The following is a 23,639-nucleotide window of genomic DNA, read 5'->3' on the forward strand; positions in this document are numbered from 1 at the left end:
ATGGACCCGGTACTTGTGGTTCGGAATGTCTCCAACCAGCCATAATGTTGTGAGAGTGAAATTATGTCTAAGTCCAGCTTTGGTACATTAGAAGCAACTCTGAAACTTAACCTAAGCGTTTTTCGAAGCTACTTTTTGGCTAACTTCTTATAGGAAGGTCTAGGAGCTCTGAAAATGAACGTGCGCGTCTTTCACTCTTCCCGAGGGACTTAGAAGAATTGTGTGATATTTTTTTATTAAAATGGTGTATAAGGGTATATATATAAATATATTTTATGCACTGTATATGAGCTGGCGATTTCTAAGTCTGTGGTTCCGAGAGGGGGTAACCAGGCTCACTAATAAAGGTCAAGCCACTTGGCTGCCAGAATGCCCTGCTTCAGCACAGACCAGAAAGGCATTATGATAAGTGTATCCCCGGTATAGTCAGGGGTTAATGGGAGTCGTCCCCGTCCCCCCAGTATACGCCCAGAACCATGGACCCGGTACTTGTGGTTCGGACTGTCTCCAACCAGCCATAATGTTGTGAGAGTGAAATTATTTCTAAGTCCAGCTTTGGTACATTAGAAGCAACTCTGAAACTTAACCATAAGCGTTTTTCGAAGCTACTTTTTGGCTAACTTCTTAAAGGAAGGTCTAGGAGCTCTGAAAATGAACGTGCGCGTCTTTCACTGTTCCCGAGGGACTTAGAAGAATTTTGTGATATTTTTTATTAAAATGGTGTATAAGGGTATACAGTAGCGACATCTTTTATTGCACTGAATGCCGCCGGCAAGCCGGGATCTACCCCAGCTGCCGCCAGTAACAACCGCGCGCCGCCGCGTTTCCCCCACGCACCCCCCCTCCACTTCGCGCGCAATTTTCCTCCCTTCCCGACCCCGTACCCGGCTCCTGCTCTGCCCCTCTGCTTCCCCGCACCCCCGCTTACCTTAATTTGATCTCCAGGGGTGTCGGGGAAGCCTGCGGAAGCCGGGGAAGACGGGGAAGCCGGGCGCGCATGTTACTGTGACGTCACAGTGCGCCGCCACGCGCCGCGGCTACCCGCTTCCCAGACGCATGCAGCCGGCGGCTTTTACTCGAATAAAAGCTGCCGCTGCTGTATATATAAATATATTTTATGCACTGTATATGAGCTGGCGATTTCTAAGTCTGTGGTTCCGAGAGGGGGTAACCAGGCTCACTAATAAAGGTCAAGCCACTTTGCTGCCAGAATGCCCTGCTTCAGCACAGACCAGAAAGGCATTGTGATAAGCGTATCCCCGGTATAGTCAGGGGTTAATGGGAGTCGTCCCAGTCCCCCCAGTATACGCCCAGAACCATGGACCCGGTACTTGTGGTTCGGACTGTCTCCAACCAGCCATAATGTTGTGAGAGTGAAATTATTTCTAAGTCCAGCTTTGGTACATTAGAAGCAACTCTGAAACTTAACCTACAGTAAGCGTTTTTCGAAGCTCCTTTTTGGCTAACTTCTTATAGGAAGGTCTAGGAGCTCTAAAAATTAACGTGCGCGTCTTTCACTCTTTCCGAGGGACTTAGAATAATTTTGTGATATTTTTTATTAAAATGGTGTATAAGGGTATATATATAAATATATTTTATGCACTGTATATGAGCTGGCGATTTCTAAGTCTGTGGTTCCGAGAGGGGGTAACCAGGCTCACTAATAAAGGTCAAGCCACTTGGCTGCCAGAATGCCCTGCTTCAGCACAGACCAGAAAGGCATTGTGATAAGCGTATCCCCGGTATAGTCAGGGGTTAATGGGAGTCATCCCCGTCCCCCCAGTATACGGACAGAACCATGGACCCAGTACTTGTGGTTCGGATTGTCTCCAACCAGCCATAATGTTGTGAGAGTGAAATTATGTCTAAGTCCAGCTTTGGTACATGAGAAGCAACTCTGAAACTTAACAATAAGCGTTTTTCGAAGCTCCTTTTTGGCTAACTTCTTATAGGAAGCTCTAGGAGCTCTGAAAATGAACGTGCGCGTCTTTCACTCTTCCCGAGGGACTTAGAAGAATTTTGTGATATTTTTTATTAAAATGGTGTATAAGGGTATATAATAAATATATTTTATGCACTGTATATGAGCTGGCGATTTCTAAGTCTGTGGTTCCGAGAGGGGGTAACCAGGCTCACTAATAAAGGTCAAGCCACTTGGCTGCCAGAATGCCCTGCTTCAGCACAGACCAGAAAGGCATTGTGATAAGCGTATCCCCGGTATAGTCAGGGGTTAATGGGAGTCGTCCCCGTCCCCCCAGTATACGGCCAGAACCATGGACCCGGTACTTGTGGTTCGAACTTTCTCCAACCAGCCATAATGTTGTGAGAGTGAAATTATGTCTAAGTCCAGCTTTGGTACATTAGAAGCAACTCTGAAACTTAACCATAAGCGTTTTTCGAAGCTACTTTTTGGCTAACTTCTTATAGGAAGGTCTAGGAGCTCTGAAAATGAACGTGCGCGTCTTTCACTCTTCCCGAGGGACTTAGAAGAATTTTGTGATATTTTTTATTAAAATGGTGTATAAGGGTATATATATAAATATATTTTATGCACTGTATATGAGCTGGCGCTTTCTAAGTCTGTGGTTCCGAGAGGGGGTAACCAGGCTCACTAATAAAGGTCAAGCCACTTGGCTGCCAGAATGCCCTGCTTCAGCACAGACCAGAAAGGCATTGTGATAAGCGTATCCCCGGTATAGTCAGGGGTTAATGGGGGTCGTCCCCGTCCCCCCAGTATACGCCCAGAACCATGGACCCGGTACTTGTGGTTCGGACTGTCTCCAACCAGCCATAATGTTGTGAGAGTGAAATTATGTCTAAGTCCAGCTTTGGTACATTAGAAGCAACTCTGAAACTTAACCTAAGCGTTTTTCGAAGCTACTTTTTGGCTAACTTCTTATAGGAAGGTCTAGGAGCTCTAAAAATTAACGTGCGCGTCTTTCACTCTTTCCGAGGGACTTAGAAGAATTTTGTGATATTTTTTATTAAAATGGTGTATAAGGGTATATATATAAATATATTTTATGCACTGTATATAAGCTGGCGATTTCTAAGTCTGTGGTTCCGAGAGGGGGTAACCAGGCTCACTAATAAAGGTCAAGCCACTTGGCTGCCAGAATGCCCTGCTTCAGCACAGACCAGAAAGGCATTGTGATAAGCGTATCCCCGGTATAGTCAGGGGTTAATGGGAGTCATCCCCGTCCCCCCAGTATACGGACAGAACCATGGACCCAGTACTTGTGGTTCGGATTGTCTCCAACCAGCCATAATGTTGTGAGAGTGAAATTATGTCTAAGTCCAGCTTTGGTGCATGAGAAGCAACTCTGAAACTTAACAATAAGCGTTTTTCGAAGCTCCTTTTTGGCTAACTTCTTATAGGAAGGTCTAGGAGCTCTAAAAATTAACGTGCGCGTCTTTCACTCTTTCCGAGGGACTTAGAAGAATTTTGTGATATTTTTTATTAAAATGGTGTATAAGGGTATATATATAAATATATTTTATGCACTGTATATAAGCTGGCGATTTCTAAGTCTGTGGTTCCGAGAGGGGGTAACCAGGCTCACTAATAAAGGTCAAGCCACTTGGCTGCCAGAATGCCCTGCTTCAGCACAGACCAGAAAGGCATTGTGATAAGCGTATCCCCGGTATAGTCAGGGGTTAATGGGAGTCATCCCCGTCCCCCCAGTATACATACAGAACCATGGACCCAGTACTTGTGGTTCGGATTGTCTCCAACCAGCCATAATGTTGTGAGAGTGAAATTATGTCTAAGTCCAGCTTTGGTACATGAGAAGCAACTCTGAAACTTAACAATAAGCGTTTTTCGAAGCTCCTTTTTGGCTAACTTCTTATAGGAAGCTCTAGGAGCTCTGAAAATGAACGTGCGCGTCTTTCACTCTTCCCGAGGGACTTAGAAGAATTTTGTGATATTTTTTATTAAAATGGTGTATAAGGGTATATAATAAATATATTTTATGCACTGTATATGAGCTGGCGATTTCTAAGTCTGTGGTTCCGAGAGGGGGTAACCAGGCTCACTAATAAAGGTCAAGCCACTTGGCTGCCAGAATGCCCTGCTTCAGCACAGACCAGAAAGGCATTGTGATAAGCGTATCCCCGGTATAGTCAGGGGTTAATGGGAGTCGTCCCCGTCCCCCCAGTATACGGCCAGAACCATGGACCCGGTACTTGTGGTTCGAACTTTCTCCAACCAGCCATAATGTTGTGAGAGTGAAATTATGTCTAAGTCCAGCTTTGGTACATTAGAAGCAACTCTGAAACTTAACCATAAGCGTTTTTCGAAGCTACTTTTTGGCTAACTTCTTATAGGAAGGTCTAGGAGCTCTGAAAATGAACGTGCGCGTCTTTCACTCTTCCCGAGGGACTTAGAAGAATTTTGTGATATTTTTTATTAAAATGGTGTATAAGGGTATATATATAAATATATTTTATGCACTGTATATGAGCTGGCGCTTTCTAAGTCTGTGGTTCCGAGAGGGGGTAACCAGGCTCACTAATAAAGGTCAAGCCACTTGGCTGCCAGAATGCCCTGCTTCAGCACAGACCAGAAAGGCATTGTGATAAGCGTATCCCCGGTATAGTCAGGGGTTAATGGGGGTCGTCCCCGTCCCCCCAGTATACGCCCAGAACCATGGACCCGGTACTTGTGGTTCGGACTGTCTCCAACCAGCCATAATGTTGTGAGAGTGAAATTATGTCTAAGTCCAGCTTTGGTACATTAGAAGCAACTCTGAAACTTAACCTAAGCGTTTTTCGAAGCTACTTTTTGGCTAACTTCTTATAGGAAGGTCTAGGAGCTCTAAAAATTAACGTGCGCGTCTTTCACTCTTTCCGAGGGACTTAGAAGAATTTTGTGATATTTTTTATTAAAATGGTGTATAAGGGTATATATATAAATATATTTTATGCACTGTATATGAGCTGGCGATTTCTAAGTCTGTGGTTCCGAGAGGGGGTAACCAGGCTCACTAATAAAGGTCAAGCCACTTGGCTGCCAGAATGCCCTGCTTCAGCACAGACCAGAAAGGCATTGTGATAAGCGTATCCCCGGTATAGTCAGGGGTTAATGGGAGTCGTCCCCGTCCCCCCAGTATACGCCCAGAACCATGGACCCGGTACTTGTGGTTCGGACTGTCTCCAACCAGCCATAATGTTGTGAGAGTGAAATTATGTCTAAGTCCAGCTTTGGTACATTAGAAGCAACTCTGAAACTTAACCTAAGCGTTTTTCGAAGCTACTTTTTGGCTAACTTCTTATAGGAAGGTCTAGGAGCTCTGAAAATGAACGTGCGCGTCTATCACTCTTCCCGAGGGACTTAGAAGTATTGTGTGATATTTTTTTATTAAAATGGTGTATAAGGGTATATATATAAATATATTTTATGCACTGTATATGAGCTGGCGATTTCTAAGTCTGTGGTTCCGAGAGGGGGTAACCAGGCTCACTAATAAAGGTCAAGCCACTTGGCTGCCAGAATGCCCTGCTTCAGCACAGACCAGAAAGGCATTGTGATAAGCATATCCCCGGTATAGTCAGGGGTTAATGGGAGTCCCCCCAGTATACGCCCAGAACCATGGACCCAGTACTTGTGGTTAGGACTGTCTCCAACCAGCCATAATGTTGTGAGAGTGAAATTATGTCTAAGTCCAGCTTTGGTACATTAGAAGCAACTCTGAAACTTAACCTACAGTAAGCGTTTTTCGAAGCTCCTTTTTGGCTAACTTCTTATAGGAAGGTCTAGGAGCTCTAAAAATTAACGTGCGCGTCTATCACTCTTTCCGAGGGACTTAGAAGAATTTTGTGATATTTTTTATTAAAATGGTGTATAAGGGTATATATATAAATATATTTTATGCACTGTATATGAGCTGGCGATTTCTAAGTCTGTGGTTCCGAGAGGGGGTAACCAGGCTCACTAATAAAGGTCAAGCCACTTGGCTGCCAGAATGCCCTGCTTCAGCACAGACCAGAAAGGCATTGTGATAAGCGTATCACCGGTATAGTCAGGGGTTAATGGGAGTCGTCCCCGTCCCCCCAGTGTTCGCCCAGAACCATGGACCCGGTACTTGTGGTTCGGACTGTCTCCAACCAGCCATACTGTAATGTTGTGAGAGTGAAATTATGTCTAAGTCCAGCTTTGGTACATTAGAAGCAACTCTGAAACTTCACCTAAGCGTTTTTCGAAGCTACTTTTGGCTAACTTCTTATAGGAAGGTCTAGGAGCTCTGAAAATGAACGTGCGCGTCTTTCACTCTTCCCGAGGGACTTAGAAGAATTTTGTGATATTTTTTATTAAAATGGTGTATAAGGGTATATATATAAATATATTTTATGCACTGTATATGAGCTGGCGATTTCTAAGTCTGTGGTTCCGAGAGGGGGTAACCAGGCTCACTAATAAAGGTCAAGCCACTTGGCAGCCAGAATGCCCTGCTTCAGCACAGACCAGAAAGGCATTGTGATAAGCGTATCCCCGGTATAGTCAGGGGTTAATGGGAGTCGTCCCCGTCCCCCCAGTATACGCCCAGAACCATGGACCCGGTACTTGTGGTTCGGACTGTCTCCAACCAGCCATAATGTTGTGAGAGTGAAATTATGTCTAAGTCCAGCTTTGGTACATTAGAAGCAACTCTGAAACTTAACCTAAGCGTTTTTCGAAGCTACTTTTTGGCTAACTTCTTATAGGAAGGTCTAGGAGCTCTAAAAATTAACGTGCGCGTCTTTCACTCTTTCCGAGGGACTTAGAAGAATTTTGTGATATTTTTTATTAAAATGGTGTATAAGGGTATATATATAAATATATTTTATGCACTGTATATAAGCTGGCGATTTCTAAGTCTGTGGTTCCGAGAGGGGGTAACCAGGCTCACTAATAAAGGTCAAGCCACTTGGCTGCCAGAATGCCCTGCTTCAGCACAGACCAGAAAGGCATTGTGATAAGCGTATCCCCGGTATAGTCAGGGGTTAATGGGAGTCATCCCCGTCCCCCCAGTATACGGACAGAACCATGGACCCAGTACTTGTGGTTCGGATTGTCTCCAACCAGCCATAATGTTGTGAGAGTGAAATTATGTCTAAGTCCAGCTTTGGTACATGAGAAGCAACTCTGAAACTTAACAATAAGCGTTTTTCGAAGCTCCTTTTTGGCTAACTTCTTATAGGAAGGTCTAGGAGCTCTGAAAATGAACGTGCGCGTCTTTCACTCTTCCCGAGGGACTTAGAAGAATTTTGTGATATTTTTTATTAAAATGGTGTATAAGGGTATATATATAAATATATTTTATGCACTGTATATGAGCTGGCGATTTCTAAGTCTGTGGTTCCGAGAGGGGGTAACCAGGCTCACTAATAAAGGTCAAGCCACTTGGCAGCCAGAATGCCCTGCTTCAGCACAGACCAGAAAGGCATTGTGATAAGCGTATCCCCGGTATAGTCAGGGGTTAATGGGAGTCGTCCCCGTCCCCCCAGTATACGCCCAGAACCATGGACCCGGTACTTGTGGTTCGGACTGTCTCCAACCAGCCATAATGTTGTGAGAGTGAAATTATGTCTAAGTCCAGCTTTGGTACATTAGAAGCAACTCTGAAACTTAACCTAAGCGTTTTTCGAAGCTACTTTTTGGCTAACTTCTTATAGGAAGGTCTAGGAGCTCTAAAAATTAACGTGCGCGTCTTTCACTCTTTCCGAGGGACTTAGAAGAATTTTGTGATATTTTTTATTAAAATGGTGTATAAGGGTATATATATAAATATATTTTATGCACTGTATATAAGCTGGCGATTTCTAAGTCTGTGGTTCCGAGAGGGGGTAACCAGGCTCACTAATAAAGGTCAAGCCACTTGGCTGCCAGAATGCCCTGCTTCAGCACAGACCAGAAAGGCATTGTGATAAGCGTATCCCCGGTATAGTCAGGGGTTAATGGGAGTCATCCCCGTCCCCCCAGTATACGGACAGAACCATGGACCCAGTACTTGTGGTTCGGATTGTCTCCAACCAGCCATAATGTTGTGAGAGTGAAATTATGTCTAAGTCCAGCTTTGGTACATGAGAAGCAACTCTGAAACTTAACAATAAGCGTTTTTCGAAGCTCCTTTTTGGCTAACTTCTTATAGGAAGGTCTAGGAGCTCTAAAAATTAACGTGCGCGTCTTTCACTCTTTCCGAGGGACTTAGAAGAATTTTGTGATATTTTTTATTAAAATGGTGTATAAGGGTATATATATAAATATATTTTATGCACTGTATATAAGCTGGCGATTTCTAAGTCTGTGGTTCCGAGAGGGGGTAACCAGGCTCACTAATAATGGTCAAGCCACTTGGCTGCCAGAATGCCCTGCTTCAGCACAGACCAGAAAGGCATTGTGATAAGCGTATCCCCGGTATAGTCAGGGGTTAATGGGAGTTGTCCCCGTCCCCCCAGTATACGCCCAGAACCATGGACCCGGTACTTGTGGTTCGGACTGTCTCCAACCAGCCATAATGTTGTGAGAGTGAAATTACTGTATGTCTAAGTCCAGCTTTGGTACATTAGAAGCAACTCTGAAACTTAACCTAAGCGTTTTTCGAAGCTACTTTTTGGCTAACTTCTTATAGGAAGGTCTAGGAGCTCTGAAAATGAACGTGCGCGTCTATCACTCTTCCCGAGGGACTTAGAAGTATTGTGTGATATTTTTTTATTAAAATGGTGTATAAGGGTATATATATAAATATATTTTATGCACTGTATATGAGCTGGCGATTTCTAAGTCTGTGGTTCCGAGAGGGGGTAACCAGGCTCACTAATAAAGGTCAAGCCACTTGGCTGCCAGAATGCCCTGCTTCAGCACAGACCAGAAAGGCATTGTGATAAGCATATCCCCGGTATAGTCAGGGGTTAATGGGAGTCCCCCCAGTATACGCCCAGAACCATGGACCCAGTACTTGTGGTTAGGACTGTCTCCAACCAGCCATAATGTTGTGAGAGTGAAATTATGTCTAAGTCCAGCTTTGGTACATTAGAAGCAACTCTGAAACTTAACCTACAGTAAGCGTTTTTCGAAGCTCCTTTTTGGCTAACTTCTTATAGGAAGGTCTAGGAGCTCTAAAAATTAACGTGCGCGTCTATCACTCTTTCCGAGGGACTTAGAAGAATTTTGTGATATTTTTTATTAAAATGGTGTATAAGGGTATACTGTATATATAAATATATTTTATGCACTGTATATAAGCTGGCGATTTCTAAGTCTGTGGTTCCGAGAGGGGGTAACCAGGCTCACTAATAAAGGTCAAGCCACTTGGCTGCCAGAATGCCCTGCTTCAGCACAGACCAGAAAGGCATTGTGATAAGCGTATCCCCGGTATAGTCAGGGGTTAATGGGAGTCGTCCCCGTCCCCCCAGTATACGGCCAGAACTATGGACCCGGTACTTGTGGTTCGAACTTTCTCCAACCAGCCATAATGTTGTGAGAGTGAAATTATGTCTAAGTCCAGCTTTGGTACATTAGAAGCATCTCTGAAACTTAACCATAAGCGTTTTTCGAAGCTACTTTTTGGCTAACTTCTTATAGGAAGGTCTAGGAGCTCTGAAAATGAACGTGCGCGTCTTTCACTCTTCCCGAGGGACTTAGAAGAATTTTGTGATATTTTTTATTAAAATGGTGTATAAGGGTATATATATAAATATATTTTATGCACTGTATATGAGCTGGCGATTTCTAAGTCTGTGGTTCCGAGAGGGGGTAACCAGGCTCACTAATAAAGGTCAAGCCACTTGGCTGCCAGAATGCCCTGCTTCAGCACAGACCAGAAAGGCATTGTGATAAGCGTATCCCCGGTATAGTCAGGGGTTAATGGGAGTCGTCCCCGTCCCCCCAGTATACGCCCAGAACCATGGACCCGGTACTTGTGGTTCGGACTGTCTCCAACCAGCCATAATGTTGTGAGAGTGAAATTATGTCTAAGTCCAGCTTTGGTACATTAGAAGCAACTCTGAAACTTAACCTAAGCGTTTTTCGAAGCTACTTTTTGGCTAACTTCTTATAGGAAGGTCTAGGAGCTCTAAAAATTAACGTGCGCGTCTTTCACTCTTTCCGAGGGACTTAGAAGAATTTTGTGATATTTTTTATTAAAATGGTGTATAAGGGTATATATATAAATATATTTTATGCACTGTATATAAGCTGGCGATTTCTAAGTCTGTGGTTCCGAGAGGGGGTAACCAGGCTCACTAATAAAGGTCAAGCCACTTGGCTGCCAGAATGCCCTGCTTCAGCACAGACCAGAAAGGCATTGTGATAAGCGTATCCCCGGTATAGTCAGGGGTTAATGGGAGTCATCCCCGTCCCCCCAGTATACGGACAGAACCATGGACCCAGTACTTGTGGTTCGGATTGTCTCCAACCAGCCATAATGTTGTGAGAGTGAAATTATGTCTAAGTCCAGCTTTGGTACATTAGAAGCAACTCTGAAACTTAACCATAAGCGTTTTTCGAAGCTACTTTTTGGCTAACTTCTTATAGGAAGGTCTAGGAGCTCTGAAAAGGAACGTGCGCGTCTTTCACTCTTCCCGAGGGACTTAGAAGAATTTTGTGATATTTTTTATTAAAATGGTGTATAAGGGTATATATATAAATATATTTTATGCACTGTATATGAGCTGGCGCTTTCTAAGTCTGTGGTTCCGAGAGGGGGTAACCAGGCTCACTAATAAAGGTCAAGCCACTTGGCTGCCAGAATGCCCTGCTTCAGCACAGACCAGAAAGGCATTGTGATAAGCGTATCCCCGGTATAGTCAGGGGTTAATGGGGGTCGTCCCCGTCCCCCCAGTATACGCCCAGAACCATGGACCCGGTACTTGTGGTTCGGACTGTCTCCAACCAGCCATAATGTTGTGAGAGTGAAATTATGTCTAAGTCCAGCTTTGGTACATTAGAAGCAACTCTGAAACTTAACCTAAGCGTTTTTCGAAGCTACTTTTTGGCTAACTTCTTATAGGAAGGTCTAGGAGCTCTAAAAATTAACGTGCGCGTCTTTCTCTCTTTCCGAGGGACTTAGAAGAATTTTGTGATATTTTTTATTAAAATGGTGTATAAGGGTATATATATAAATATATTTTATGCACTGTATATGAGCTGGCGATTTCTAAGTCTGTGGTTCCGAGAGGGGGTAACCAGGCTCACTAATAAAGGTCAAGCCACTTGGCTGCCAGAATGCCCTGCTTCAGCACAGACCAGAAAGGCATTGTGATAAGCGTATCCCCGGTATAGTCAGGGGTTAATGGGAGTCGTCCCCGTCCCCCCAGTATACGCCCAGAACCATGGACCCGGTACTTGTGGTTCGGACTGTCTCCAACCAGCCATAATGTTGTGAGAGTGAAATTATGTCTAAGTCCAGCTTTGGTACATTAGAAGCAACTCTGAAACTTAACCTAAGCGTTTTTCGAAGCTACTTTTTGGCTAACTTCTTATAGGAAGGTCTAGGAGCTCTGAAAATGAACGTGCGCGTCTATCACTCTTCCCGAGGGACTTAGAAGTATTGTGTGATATTTTTTTATTAAAATGGTGTATAAGGGTATATACAGTATATAAATATATTTTATGCACTGTATATGAGCTGGCGATTTCTAAGTCTGTGGTTCCGAGAGGGGGTAACCAGGCTCACTAATAAAGGTCAAGCCACTTGGCTGCCAGAATGCCCTGCTTCAGCACAGACCAGAAAGGCATTGTGATAAGCATATCCCCGGTATAGTCAGGGGTTAATGGGAGTCCCCCCAGTATACGCCCAGAACCATGGACCCAGTACTTGTGGTTAGGACTGTCTCCAACCAGCCATAATGTTGTGAGAGTGAAATTATGTCTAAGTCCAGCTTTGGTACATTAGAAGCAACTCTGAAACTTAACCTACAGTAAGCGTTTTTCGAAGCTCCTTTTTGGCTAACTTCTTATAGGAAGGTCTAGGAGCTCTAAAAATTAACGTGCGCGTCTATCACTCTTTCCGAGGGACTTAGAAGAATTTTGTGATATTTTTTATTAAAATGGTGTATAAGGGTATACTGTATATATAAATATATTTTATGCACTGTATATAAGCTGGCGATTTCTAAGTCTGTGGTTCCGAGAGGGGGTAACCAGGCTCACTAATAAAGGTCAAGCCACTTGGCTGCCAGAATGCCCTGCTTCAGCACAGACCAGAAAGGCATTGTGATAAGCGTATCCCCGGTATAGTCAGGGGTTAATGGGAGTCGTCCCCGTCCCCCCAGTATACGGCCAGAACTATGGACCCGGTACTTGTGGTTCGAACTTTCTCCAACCAGCCATAATGTTGTGAGAGTGAAATTATGTCTAAGTCCAGCTTTGGTACATTAGAAGCAACTCTGAAACTTAACCATAAGCGTTTTTCGAAGCTACTTTTTGGCTAACTTCTTATAGGAAGGTCTAGGAGCTCTGAAAATGAACGTGCGCGTCTTTCACTCTTCCCGAGGGACTTAGAAGAATTTTGTGATATTTTTTATTAAAATGGTGTATAAGGGTATATATATAAATATATTTTATGCACTGTATATGAGCTGGCGATTTCTAAGTCTGTGGTTCCGAGAGGGGGTAACCAGGCTCACTAATAAAGGTCAAGCCACTTGGCTGCCAGAATGCCCTGCTTCAGCACAGACCAGAAAGGCATTGTGATAAGCGTATCCCCGGTATAGTCAGGGGTTAATGGGAGTCGTCCCCGTCCCCCCAGTATACGCCCAGAACCATGGACCCGGTACTTGTGGTTCGGACTGTCTCCAACCAGCCATAATGTTGTGAGAGTGAAATTATGTCTAAGTCCAGCTTTGGTACATTAGAAGCAACTCTGAAACTTAACCTAAGCGTTTATCGAAGCTACTTTTTGGCTAACTTCTTATAGGAAGGTCTAGGAGCTCTGAAAATGAACGTGCGCGTCTTTCACTCTTCCCGAGGGACTTAGAAGAATTGTGTGATATTTTTTTATTAAAATGGTGTATAAGGGTATATATATAAATATATTTTATGCACTGTATATGAGCTGGCGATTTCTAAGTATGTGGTTCCGAGAGGGGGTAACCAGGCTCACTAATAAAGGTCAAGCCACTTGGTTGCCAGAATGCCCTGCTTCAGCACAGACCAGAAAGGCATTGTGATAAGCGTATCCCCGGTATAGTCAGGGGTTAATGGGAGTCGTCCCAGTCCCCCCAGTATACGCCCAGAACCATGGACCCGGTACTTGTGGTTCGGACTGTCTCCAACCAGCCATAATGTTGTGAGAGTGAAATTATTTCTAAGTCCAGCTTTGGAACATTAGAAGCAACTCTGAAACTTAACCTACAGTAAGCGTTTTTCGAAGCTCCTTTTTGGCTAACTTCTTATAGGAAGGTCTAGGAGCTCTAAAAATTAACGTGCGCGTCTTTCACTCTTTCCGAGGGACTTAGAAGAATTTTGTGATATTTTTTATTAAAATAGTGTATAAGGGTATATACTGTATATAAATATATTTTATGCACTGTATATAAGCTGGCGATTTCTAAGTCTGTGGTTCCGAGAGGGGGTAACCAGGCTCACTAATAAAGGTCAAGCCACTTGGCTGCCAGAATGCCCTGCTTCAGCACAGACCAGAAAGGCATTGTGATAAGCGTATCCCCGGTATAGTCAGGGGTTAATGGGAGTCATCCCCGTCCCCCCAGTATACGGACAGAACCATGGACCCAGTACTTGTGGTTCGGATTGTCTCCAACCAGCCATAATGTTGTGAGAGTGAAATTATGTCTAAGTCCAGCTTTGGTACATTAGAAGCAACTCTGAAACTTAACCTAAGCGTTTTTCGAAGCTACTTTTTGGCTAACTTCTTATAGGAAGGTCTAGGAGCTCTGAAAATGAACGTGCGCGTCTTTCACTCTTCCCGAGGGACTTAGAAGAATTTTGTGATATTTTTTATTAAAATGGTGTATAAGGGTATATACTGTATATATAAATATATTTTATGCACTGTATATGAGCTGGCGATTTCTAAGTCTGTGGTTCCGAGAGGGGGTAACCAGGCTCACTAATAAAGGTCAAGCCACTTGGTTGCCAGAATGCCCTGCTTCAGCACAGACCAGAAAGGCATTGTGATAAGCGTATCCCCGGTATAGTCAGGGGTTAATTGGAGTCGTCCCCGTCCCCCCAGTATACGCCCAGAACCATGGACCCGGTACTTGTGGTTCGGACTGTCTCCAAAGAGCCATAATCTTGTGAGAGTGAAATTATGTCTAAGTCCAGCTTTGGTACATTAGAAGCAACTCTGAAACTTAACCTAAGCGTTTTTCGAAGCTACTTTTTGGCTAACTTCTTATAGGAAGGTCTAAGAGCTCTGAAAATGAACGTGCGCGTCTTTCACTCTTCCCGAGGGACTTAAAAGAATTTTGTGATATTTTTTATTAAAATGGTGTATAAGGGTATATATATAAATATATTATATAAATATATTTCATGCACTGTATGTGAGCTGGCGATTTCTAAGTCTGTGGTTCCGAGAGGTGGTAACCAGGCTCACTAATAAAGGTCAAGCCACTTGGCTGCCAGAATGCCCTGCTTCAGCACAGACCAGAAAGGCATTGTGATAAGCGTATCCCCGGTATATTCAGGGTTTAATGTGAGTCGTCCCCGTCCCCCCAGTATACGCCCAGAACCATGGACCCGGTACTTGTGGTTCGGACTGTCTCCAACCAGCCATAATGTTGTGAGAGTGAAATTATGTCTAAGTCCAGCTTTGGTACATTAGAAGCAACTCTGAAACTTAACCTAAGCGTTTTTCGAAGCTACTTTTTGGCTAACTTCTTATAGGAAGGTCTAGGAGCTCTGAAAATGAACGTGCGCGTCTTTCACTCTTCCCGAGGGACTTAGAAGAATTGTGTGATATTTTTTTATTAAAATGGTGTATAAGGGTATATATATAAATATATTTTATGCACTGTATATGAGCTGGCGATTTCTAAGTATGTGGTTCCGAGAGGGGGTAACCAGGCTCACTAATAAAGGTCAAGCCACTTGGCTGCCAGAATGCCCTGCTTCAGCACAGACCAGAAAGGCATTGTGATAAGCGTATCCCCGGTATAGTCAGGGGTTAATGGGAGTCGTCCCAGTCCCCCCAGTATACGCCCAGAACCATGGACCCGGTACTTGTGGTTCGGACTGTCTCCAACCAGCCATAATGTTGTGAGAGTGAAATTATTTCTAAGTCCAGCTTTGGAACATTAGAAGCAACTCTGAAACTTAACCTACAGTAAGCGTTTTTCGAAGCTCCTTTTTGGCTAACTTCTTTTAGGAAGGTCTAGGAGCTCTAAAAATTAACGTGCGCGTCTTTCACTCTTTCCGAGGGACTTAGAAGAATTTTGTGATATTTTTTATTAAAATAGTGTATAAGGGTATATACTGTATATAAATATATTTTATGCACTGTATATAAGCTGGCGATTTCTAAGTCTGTGGTTCCGAGAGGGGGTAACCAGGCTCACTAATAAAGGTCAAGCCACTTGGCTGCCAGAATGCCCTGCTTCAGCACAGACCAGAAAGGCATTGTGATAAGCGTATCCCCGGTATAGTCAGGGGTTAATGGGAGTCATCCCCGTCCCCCCAGTATACGGACAGAACCATGGACCCAGTACTTGTGGTTCGGATTGTCTCCAACCAGCCATAATGTTGTGAGAGTGAAATTATGTCTAAGTCCAGCTTTGGTACATTAGAAGCAACTCTGAAACTTAACCTAAGCGTTTTTCGAAGCTACTTTTTGGCTAACTTCTTATAGGAAGGTCTAGGAGCTCTGAAAATGAACGTGCGCGTCTTTCACTCTTCCCGAGGGACTTAGAAGAATTTTGTGATATTTTTTATTAAAATGGTGTATAAGGGTATATACTGTATATATAAATATATTTTATGCACTGTATATGAGCTGGCGATTTCTAAGTCTGTGGTTCCGAGAGGTGGTTACCAGGCTCACTAATAAAGGTCAAGCCACTTGGCTGCCAGAATGCCCTGCTTCAGCACAGACCAGAAAGGCATTGTGATTAGCGTATCCCCGGTATAGTCAGGGGTTAATTGGAGTCCCCCCCGTCCCCCCAGTATACGCCCAGAACCATGGACCCGGTACTTGTGGTTCGGACTGTCTCCAAAGAGCCATAATCTTGTGAGAGTGAAATTATGTCTAAGTCCAGCTTTGGTACATTAGAAGCAACTCTGAAACTTAACCTAAGCGTTTTTCGAAGCTACTTTTTGGCTAACTTCTTATAGGAAGGTCTAAGAGCTCTGAAAATGAACGTGCGCGTCTTTCACTCTTCCCGAGGGACTTAAAAGAATTTTGTGATATTTTTTATTAAAATGGTGTATAAGGGTATATATATAAATATATTATATAAATATATTTTATGCACTGTATGTGAGCTGGCGATTTCTAAGTCTGTGGTTCCGAGAGGTGGTTACCAGGCTCACTAATAAAGGTCAAGCCACTTGGCTGCCAGAATGCCCTGCTTCAGCACAGACCAGAAAGGCATTGTGATAAGCGTATCCCCGGTATATTCAGGGGTTAATGTGAGTCGTCCCCGTCCCCCCAGTATACGCCCAGAACCATGGACCCGGTACTTGTGGTTCGGACTGTCTCCAACCAGCCATAATGTTGTGAGAGTGAAATTATGTCTACTGTAAGTCCAGCTTTGGTACATTAGAAGCAACTCTGAAACTTAACCTAAGCGTTTTTCGAAGCTACTTTTTGGCTAACTTCTTATAGGAAGGTCTAAGAGTTCTGAAAATGAACGTGCGCGTCTTTCACTCTTTCCGAGGGACTTAGAAGAATTTTGTGATATTTTTTATTAAAATGGTGTATAAGGGTATATATATAAATATATTATATAAATATATTTTATGTACTGTATGTGAGCTGGCGATTTCTAAGTCTGTTGTTCCGAGAGGGGGTAACCAGGCTCACTAATAAAGGTCAAGCCACTTGGCTGCCAGAATGCCCTGCTTCAGCACAGACCAGAAAGGCATTGTGATATGCGTATCCCCGGTATATTCAGGGGTTAATGGGAGTCGTCCCCGTCCCCCCAGTATACGCCCAGAACCGTGGACCCGGTACTTGTGGTTCGGACTGTCTCCAACCAGCCATAATGTTGTGAGAGTGAAATTATGTCTAAGTCCAGCTTTGGTACATTAGAAGCAACTCTGAAACTTAACCTAAGCGTTTTTCGAAGCTACTTTTTGGCTAACCTCTTATACTGTAGGAAGGTCTAGGAGCTCTGAAAATGAACGTGCGCGTCTTTCACTGTTCCCGAGGGATTTAGAAGAATTTTGTGATATTTTTTATTAAAATGGTGTATAATGGTATATATACCATATATTTTATGCACTGTATATGAGCTGGCGATTTCTAAGTCTGTGGTTCCGAGAGGGGGTAACCAGGCTCACTAATAAAGGTCAAGCCACTTGGCTGCCAGAATGCCCTGCTTAAGCACAGACCAGAAAGGCATTGTGATAAGCGTATCCCCGGTATAGTCAGGGGTTAATGGGAGTCGTCCCCGTCCCCCCAGTATACGCCCAGAACCATGGACCCGGTACTTGTGGTTCGGACTGTCTCCAACCAGCCATAATGTTGTGAGAGTGAAATTATGTCTAAGTCCAACTTTGGTACATTAGAAGCAACTCTGAAACTTTACCTAAGCGTTTTTCGAAGCTACTTTTTGGCTAACCTCTTATACTGTAGGAAGGTCTAGGAGCTCTGAAAATGAACGTGCGCGTCTTTCACTCTTCCCAAGGGACTTAGAAGAATTTTGTGATATTTTTTATTAAAATGGTGTATAAGGGTATATATATAAATATGTTATATAAATATATTTTATGCACTGTATGTGAGCTGGCGATTTCTAAGTCTGTGGTTCCGAGAGGGGGTAACCAGGCTCACTAATAAAGGTCAAGCCACTTGGCTGCCAGAATGCCCTGCTTCAGCACAGACCAGAAAGGCATTGTGATAAGCGTATCCCCGGTATAGTCAGGGGTTAATGGGAGTCGTCCCCGTCCCCCCAGTATACGCCCAGAACCATGGACCCGGTACTTGTGGTTCGGACTGTCTCCAACCAGCCATAATGTTGTGAGAGTGAAATTATGTCTAAGTCCAGCTTTGGTACATTAGAAGCAACTCTGAAACTTAACCTAAGCTTTTTTCGAAGCTACTTTTTGGCTAATTTCTTATATTAAGGTCTAGGAGCTCTGAAAATTAACGTGCGCGTCTTTCACTCTTCCAGAGGGACTTAGAAGAATTTTTTGATATTTTTTATTAAAATGGTGTATAAGGGTATATATATAAATATATTTTATAAATATATTTTATGCACTGTATATTAGCTGGCGATTTCTAAGTCTGTGGTTCCGAGAGGGGGTAACCAGGCTCACTAATAAAGGTCAAGCCACTTGGCTGCCAGAATGCCCTGCTTCAGCACAGACCAGAAAGGAATTGTGATAAGCGTATCCCCGGTATAGTCAGGGGTTAATGGGAGTCGTCCCCGTCCCCCCAGTATACGGCCAGAACCATGGACCCGGTACTTGTGGTTCGGACTGTCTCCAACCAGCCATAATGTTGTGAGAGTGAAATTATGTCTAAGTCCAGCTTTGGTACATTAGAAGCAACTCTGAAACTTAACCTAAGCGTTTTTCGAAGCTACTTTTTGGCTAACTTCTTATAGGAAGGTCTAGGAGCTCTGAAAATGAACGTGCGCGTCTTTCACTCTTCCCGAGGGACTTAGAAGAATTTTGTGATATTTTTTATTAAAATGGTGTATAAGGGTATATATATATAAATATATTTTATGCACTGTATATGAGCTGGCGATTTCTAAGTCTGTGGTTCCGAGAGGGGGTAACCAGGCTCACTAATAAAGGTCAAGCCACTTGGCTGCCAGAATGCCCTGCTTCAGCACAGACCAGAAAGGCATTGTGATAAGCGTATCCCCGGTATAGTCAGGAGTTAATGGGAGTCGTCCCCGTCCACCCAGTATACGCCCAGAACCATGGACCCGGTACTTGTGGTTCGGACTGTCTCCAACCTGCCATAATGTTGTGAGAGTGAAGTTATGTCTAAGTCCATCTTTGGTACATTAGAAGCAACTCTGAAACTTAACCTAAGCGTTTTTCGAAGCTACTTTTTGGCTAACTTCTTATAGGAAGGTCTAGGAGCTCTGCAAATGAATGTGCGCGTCTTTCACTCTTCTCGAGTGACTTAGAAGAATTTTGTGATATTTTTTATTACATGGTGTATAAGGGTATTTATATAAATATATTATATAAATATATTTTATGCACTGTATATGAGCAGGCGATTTCTAAGTCTGTGGTTCCGAGAGGGGGTAACCAGGCTCACTAATAAAGGTCAAGCCACTTAGCTGCCAGAATGCCCTGCTTCAGCACAGACCAGAAAGGCATTGTGATAAGCGTATCCCCGGTATAGTCAGGGGTTAATGGGAGTCGTCCCCGTCCCCCCAGTATACGCCCAGAACCATGGACCCGGTACTTGTGGTTCGGACTGTCTCCAACCAGCCATAATGTTGTGAGAGTGAAATTATGTCTAAGTCCAGCTTTGGTACATTAGAAGCAACTCTGAAACTTAACCTAAGCGTTTTTCGAAGCTACTTTTTGGCTAACTTCTTATAGGAAGGTCTAGGAGCTCTGAAAATGAACGTGCGCGTCTTTCACTCTTCCCGAGGGACTTAGAAGAATTTTGTGATATTTTTTATTAAAATGGTGTATAAGGGTATATACTGTATATATAAATATATTTTATGCACTGTATATGAGCTGGCGATTTCTAAGTCTGTGGTTCCGAGAGGGGGTAACCAGGCTCACTAATAAAGGTCAAGCCACTTGGTTGCCAGAATGCCCTGCTTCAGCACAGACCAGAAAGGCATTGTGATTAGCGTATCCCCGGTATAGTCAGGGGTTAATTGGAGTCCCCCCCGTCCCCCCAGTATACGCCCAGAACCATGGACCCGGTACTTGTGGTTCGGACTGTCTCCAAAGAGCCATAATCTTGTGAGAGTGAAATTATGTCTAAGTCCAGCTTTGGTACATTAGAAGCAACTCTGAAACTTAACCTAAGCGTTTTTCGAAGCTACTTTTTGGCTAACTTCTTATAGGAAGGTCTAAGAGCTCTGAAAATGAACGTGCGCGTCTTTCACTCTTCCCGAGGGACTTAAAAGAATTTTGTGATATTTTTTATTAAAATGGTGTATAAGGGTATATATATAAATATATTATATAAATATATTTTATGCACTGTATGTGAGCTGGCGATTTCTAAGTCTGTGGTTCCGAGAGGTGGTTACCAGGCTCACTAATAAAGGTCAAGCCACTTGGCTGCCAGAATGCCCTGCTTCAGCACAGACCAGAAAGGCATTGTGATAAGCGTATCCCCGGTATATTCAGGGGTTAATGTGAGTCGTCCCCGTCCCCCCAGTATACGCCCAGAACCATGGACCCGGTACTTGTGGTTCGGACTGTCTCCAACCAGCCATAATGTTGTGAGAGTGAAATTATGTCTACTGTAAGTCCAGCTTTGGTACATTAGAAGCAACTCTGAAACTTAACCTAAGCGTTTTTCGAAGCTACTTTTTGGCTAACTTCTTATAGGAAGGTCTAAGAGTTCTGAAAATGAACGTGCGCGTCTTTCACTCTTTCCGAGGGACTTAGAAGAATTTTGTGATATTTTTTATTAAAATGGTGTATAAGGGTATATATATAAATATATTATATAAATATATTTTATGTACTGTATGTGAGCTGGCGATTTCTAAGTCTGTTGTTCCGAGAGGGGGTAACCAGGCTCACTAATAAAGGTCAAGCCACTTGGCTGCCAGAATGCCCTGCTTCAGCACAGACCAGAAAGGCATTGTGATATGCGTATCCCCGGTATATTCAGGGGTTAATGGGAGTCGTCCCCGTCCCCCCAGTATACGCCCAGAACCGTGGACCCGGTACTTGTGGTTCGGACTGTCTCCAACCAGCCATAATGTTGTGAGAGTGAAATTATGTCTAAGTCCAGCTTTGGTACATTAGAAGCAACTCTGAAACTTAACCTAAGCGTTTTTCGAAGCTACTTTTTGGCTAACCTCTTATACTGTAGGAAGGTCTAGGAGCTCTGAAAATGAACGTGCGCGTCTTTCACTGTTCCCGAGGGATTTAGAAGAATTTTGTGATATTTTTTATTAAAATGGTGTATAATGGTATATATACCATATATTTTATGCACTGTATATGAGCTGGCGATTTCTAAGTCTGTGGTTCCGAGAGGGGGTAACCAGGCTCACTAATAAAGGTCAAGCCACTTGGCTGCCAGAATGCCCTGCTTAAGCACAGACCAGAAAGGCATTGTGATAAGCGTATCCCCGGTATAGTCAGGGGTTAATGGGAGTCGTCCCCGTCCCCCCAGTATACGCCCAGAACCATGGACCCGGTACTTGTGGTTCGGACTGTCTCCAACCAGCCATAATGTTGTGAGAGTGAAATTATGTCTAAGTCCAACTTTGGTACATTAGAAGCAACTCTGAAACTTTACCTAAGCGTTTTTCGAAGCTACTTTTTGGCTAACCTCTTATACTGTAGGAAGGTCTAGGAGCTCTGAAAATGAACGTGCGCGTCTTTCACTCTTCCCAAGGGACTTAGAAGAATTTTGTGATATTTTTTATTAAAATGGTGTATAAGGGTATATATATAAATATGTTATATAAATATATTTTATGCACTGTATGTGAGCTGGCGATTTCTAAGTCTGTGGTTCCGAGAGGGGGTAACCAGGCTCACTAATAAAGGTCAAGCCACTTGGCTGCCAGAATGCCCTGCTTCAGCACAGACCAGAAAGGCATTGTGATAAGCGTATCCCCGGTATAGTCAGGGGTTAATGGGAGTCGTCCCCGTCCCCCCAGTATACGCCCAGAACCATGGACCCGGTACTTGTGGTTCGGACTGTCTCCAACCAGCCATAATGTTGTGAGAGTGAAATTATGTCTAAGTCCAGCTTTGGTACATTAGAAGCAACTCTGAAACTTAACCTAAGCTTTTTTCGAAGCTACTTTTTGGCTAATTTCTTATATTAAGGTCTAGGAGCTCTGAAAATTAACGTGCGCGTCTTTCACTCTTCCAGAGGGACTTAGAAGAATTTTTTGATATTTTTTATTAAAATGGTGTATAAGGGTATATATATAAATATATTTTATAAATATATTTTATGCACTGTATATTAGCTGGCGATTTCTAAGTCTGTGGTTCCGAGAGGGGGTAACCAGGCTCACTAATAAAGGTCAAGCCACTTGGCTGCCAGAATGCCCTGCTTCAGCACAGACCAGAAAGGCATTGTGATAAGCGTATCCCCGGTATAGTCAGGAGTTAATGGGAGTCGTCCCCGTCCACCCAGTATACGCCCAGAACCATGGACCCGGTACTTGTGGTTCGGACTGTCTCCAACCTGCCATAATGTTGTGAGAGTGAAGTTATGTCTAAGTCCATCTTTGGTACATTAGAAGCAACTCTGAAACTTAACCTAAGCGTTTTTCGAAGCTACTTTTTGGCTAACTTCTTATAGGAAGGTCTAGGAGCTCTGCAAATGAATGTGCGCGTCTTTCACTCTTCTCGAGTGACTTAGAAGAATTTTGTGATATTTTTTATTACATGGTGTATAAGGGTATTTATATAAATATATTATATAAATATATTTTATGCACTGTATATGAGCAGGCGATTTCTAAGTCTGTGGTTCCGAGAGGGGGTAACCAGGCTCACTAATAAAGGTCAAGCCACTTAGCTGCCAGAATGCCCTGCTTCAGCACAGACCAGAAAGGCATTGTGATAAGCGTATCCCCGGTATAGTCAGGGGTTAATGGGAGTCGTCCCCGTCCCCCCAGTATACGCCCAGAACCATGGACCCGGTACTTGTGGTTCGGACTGTCTCCAACCAGCCATAATGTTGTGAGAGTGAAATTATGTCTAAGTCCAGCTTTGGTACATTAGAAGCAACTCTGAAACTTAACCTAAGCGTTTTTCGAAGCTACTTTTTGGCTAACTTCTTATAGGAAGGTATAGTAAAGGAGCTCTGAAAATGAACGTGCGCGTCTTTCACTCTTCCCGAGGGACTTAGAAGAATTTTGTGATATTTTTATTAAAATGGTGTATAAGGATATATATATATAAATATATTTCATGCACTGTATATGAGCTGACGATTTCTAAGTCTGTGGTTCCGAGAGGGGGTAACCAGGCTCACTAATAAAGGTCAAGCCACTTGGTTGCCAGAATGCCCTGCTTCAGCACAGACCAGAAAGGCATTGTGATAAGCGTATCCCCGGTATAGTCAGGGGTTAATGGGAGTCGTCCCCGTCCCCCCAGTATACGCCAGAACCATGGACCCGGTACTTGTGGTTCGGACGGTCTCCAACCAGCCATAATGTTGTGAGAGTGAAATTATGTCTAAGTCCAGCTTTGGTACATTAGAAGCAACTCTGAAACTTAACCTAAGCGTTTTTCGAAGCTACTTTTTGGCTAACTTCTTATAGGAAGGTCTAGGAGCTCTGAAAATGAACGTGCGCGTCTTTCACTCTTCCCGAGGGACTTAGATGAATTGTGT

The sequence above is a fragment of the Ascaphus truei genome, chromosome 4, assembly GCF_040206685.1.
Source record: "Ascaphus truei isolate aAscTru1 chromosome 4, aAscTru1.hap1, whole genome shotgun sequence".
NCBI lineage: Eukaryota > Metazoa > Chordata > Amphibia > Anura > Ascaphidae > Ascaphus > Ascaphus truei.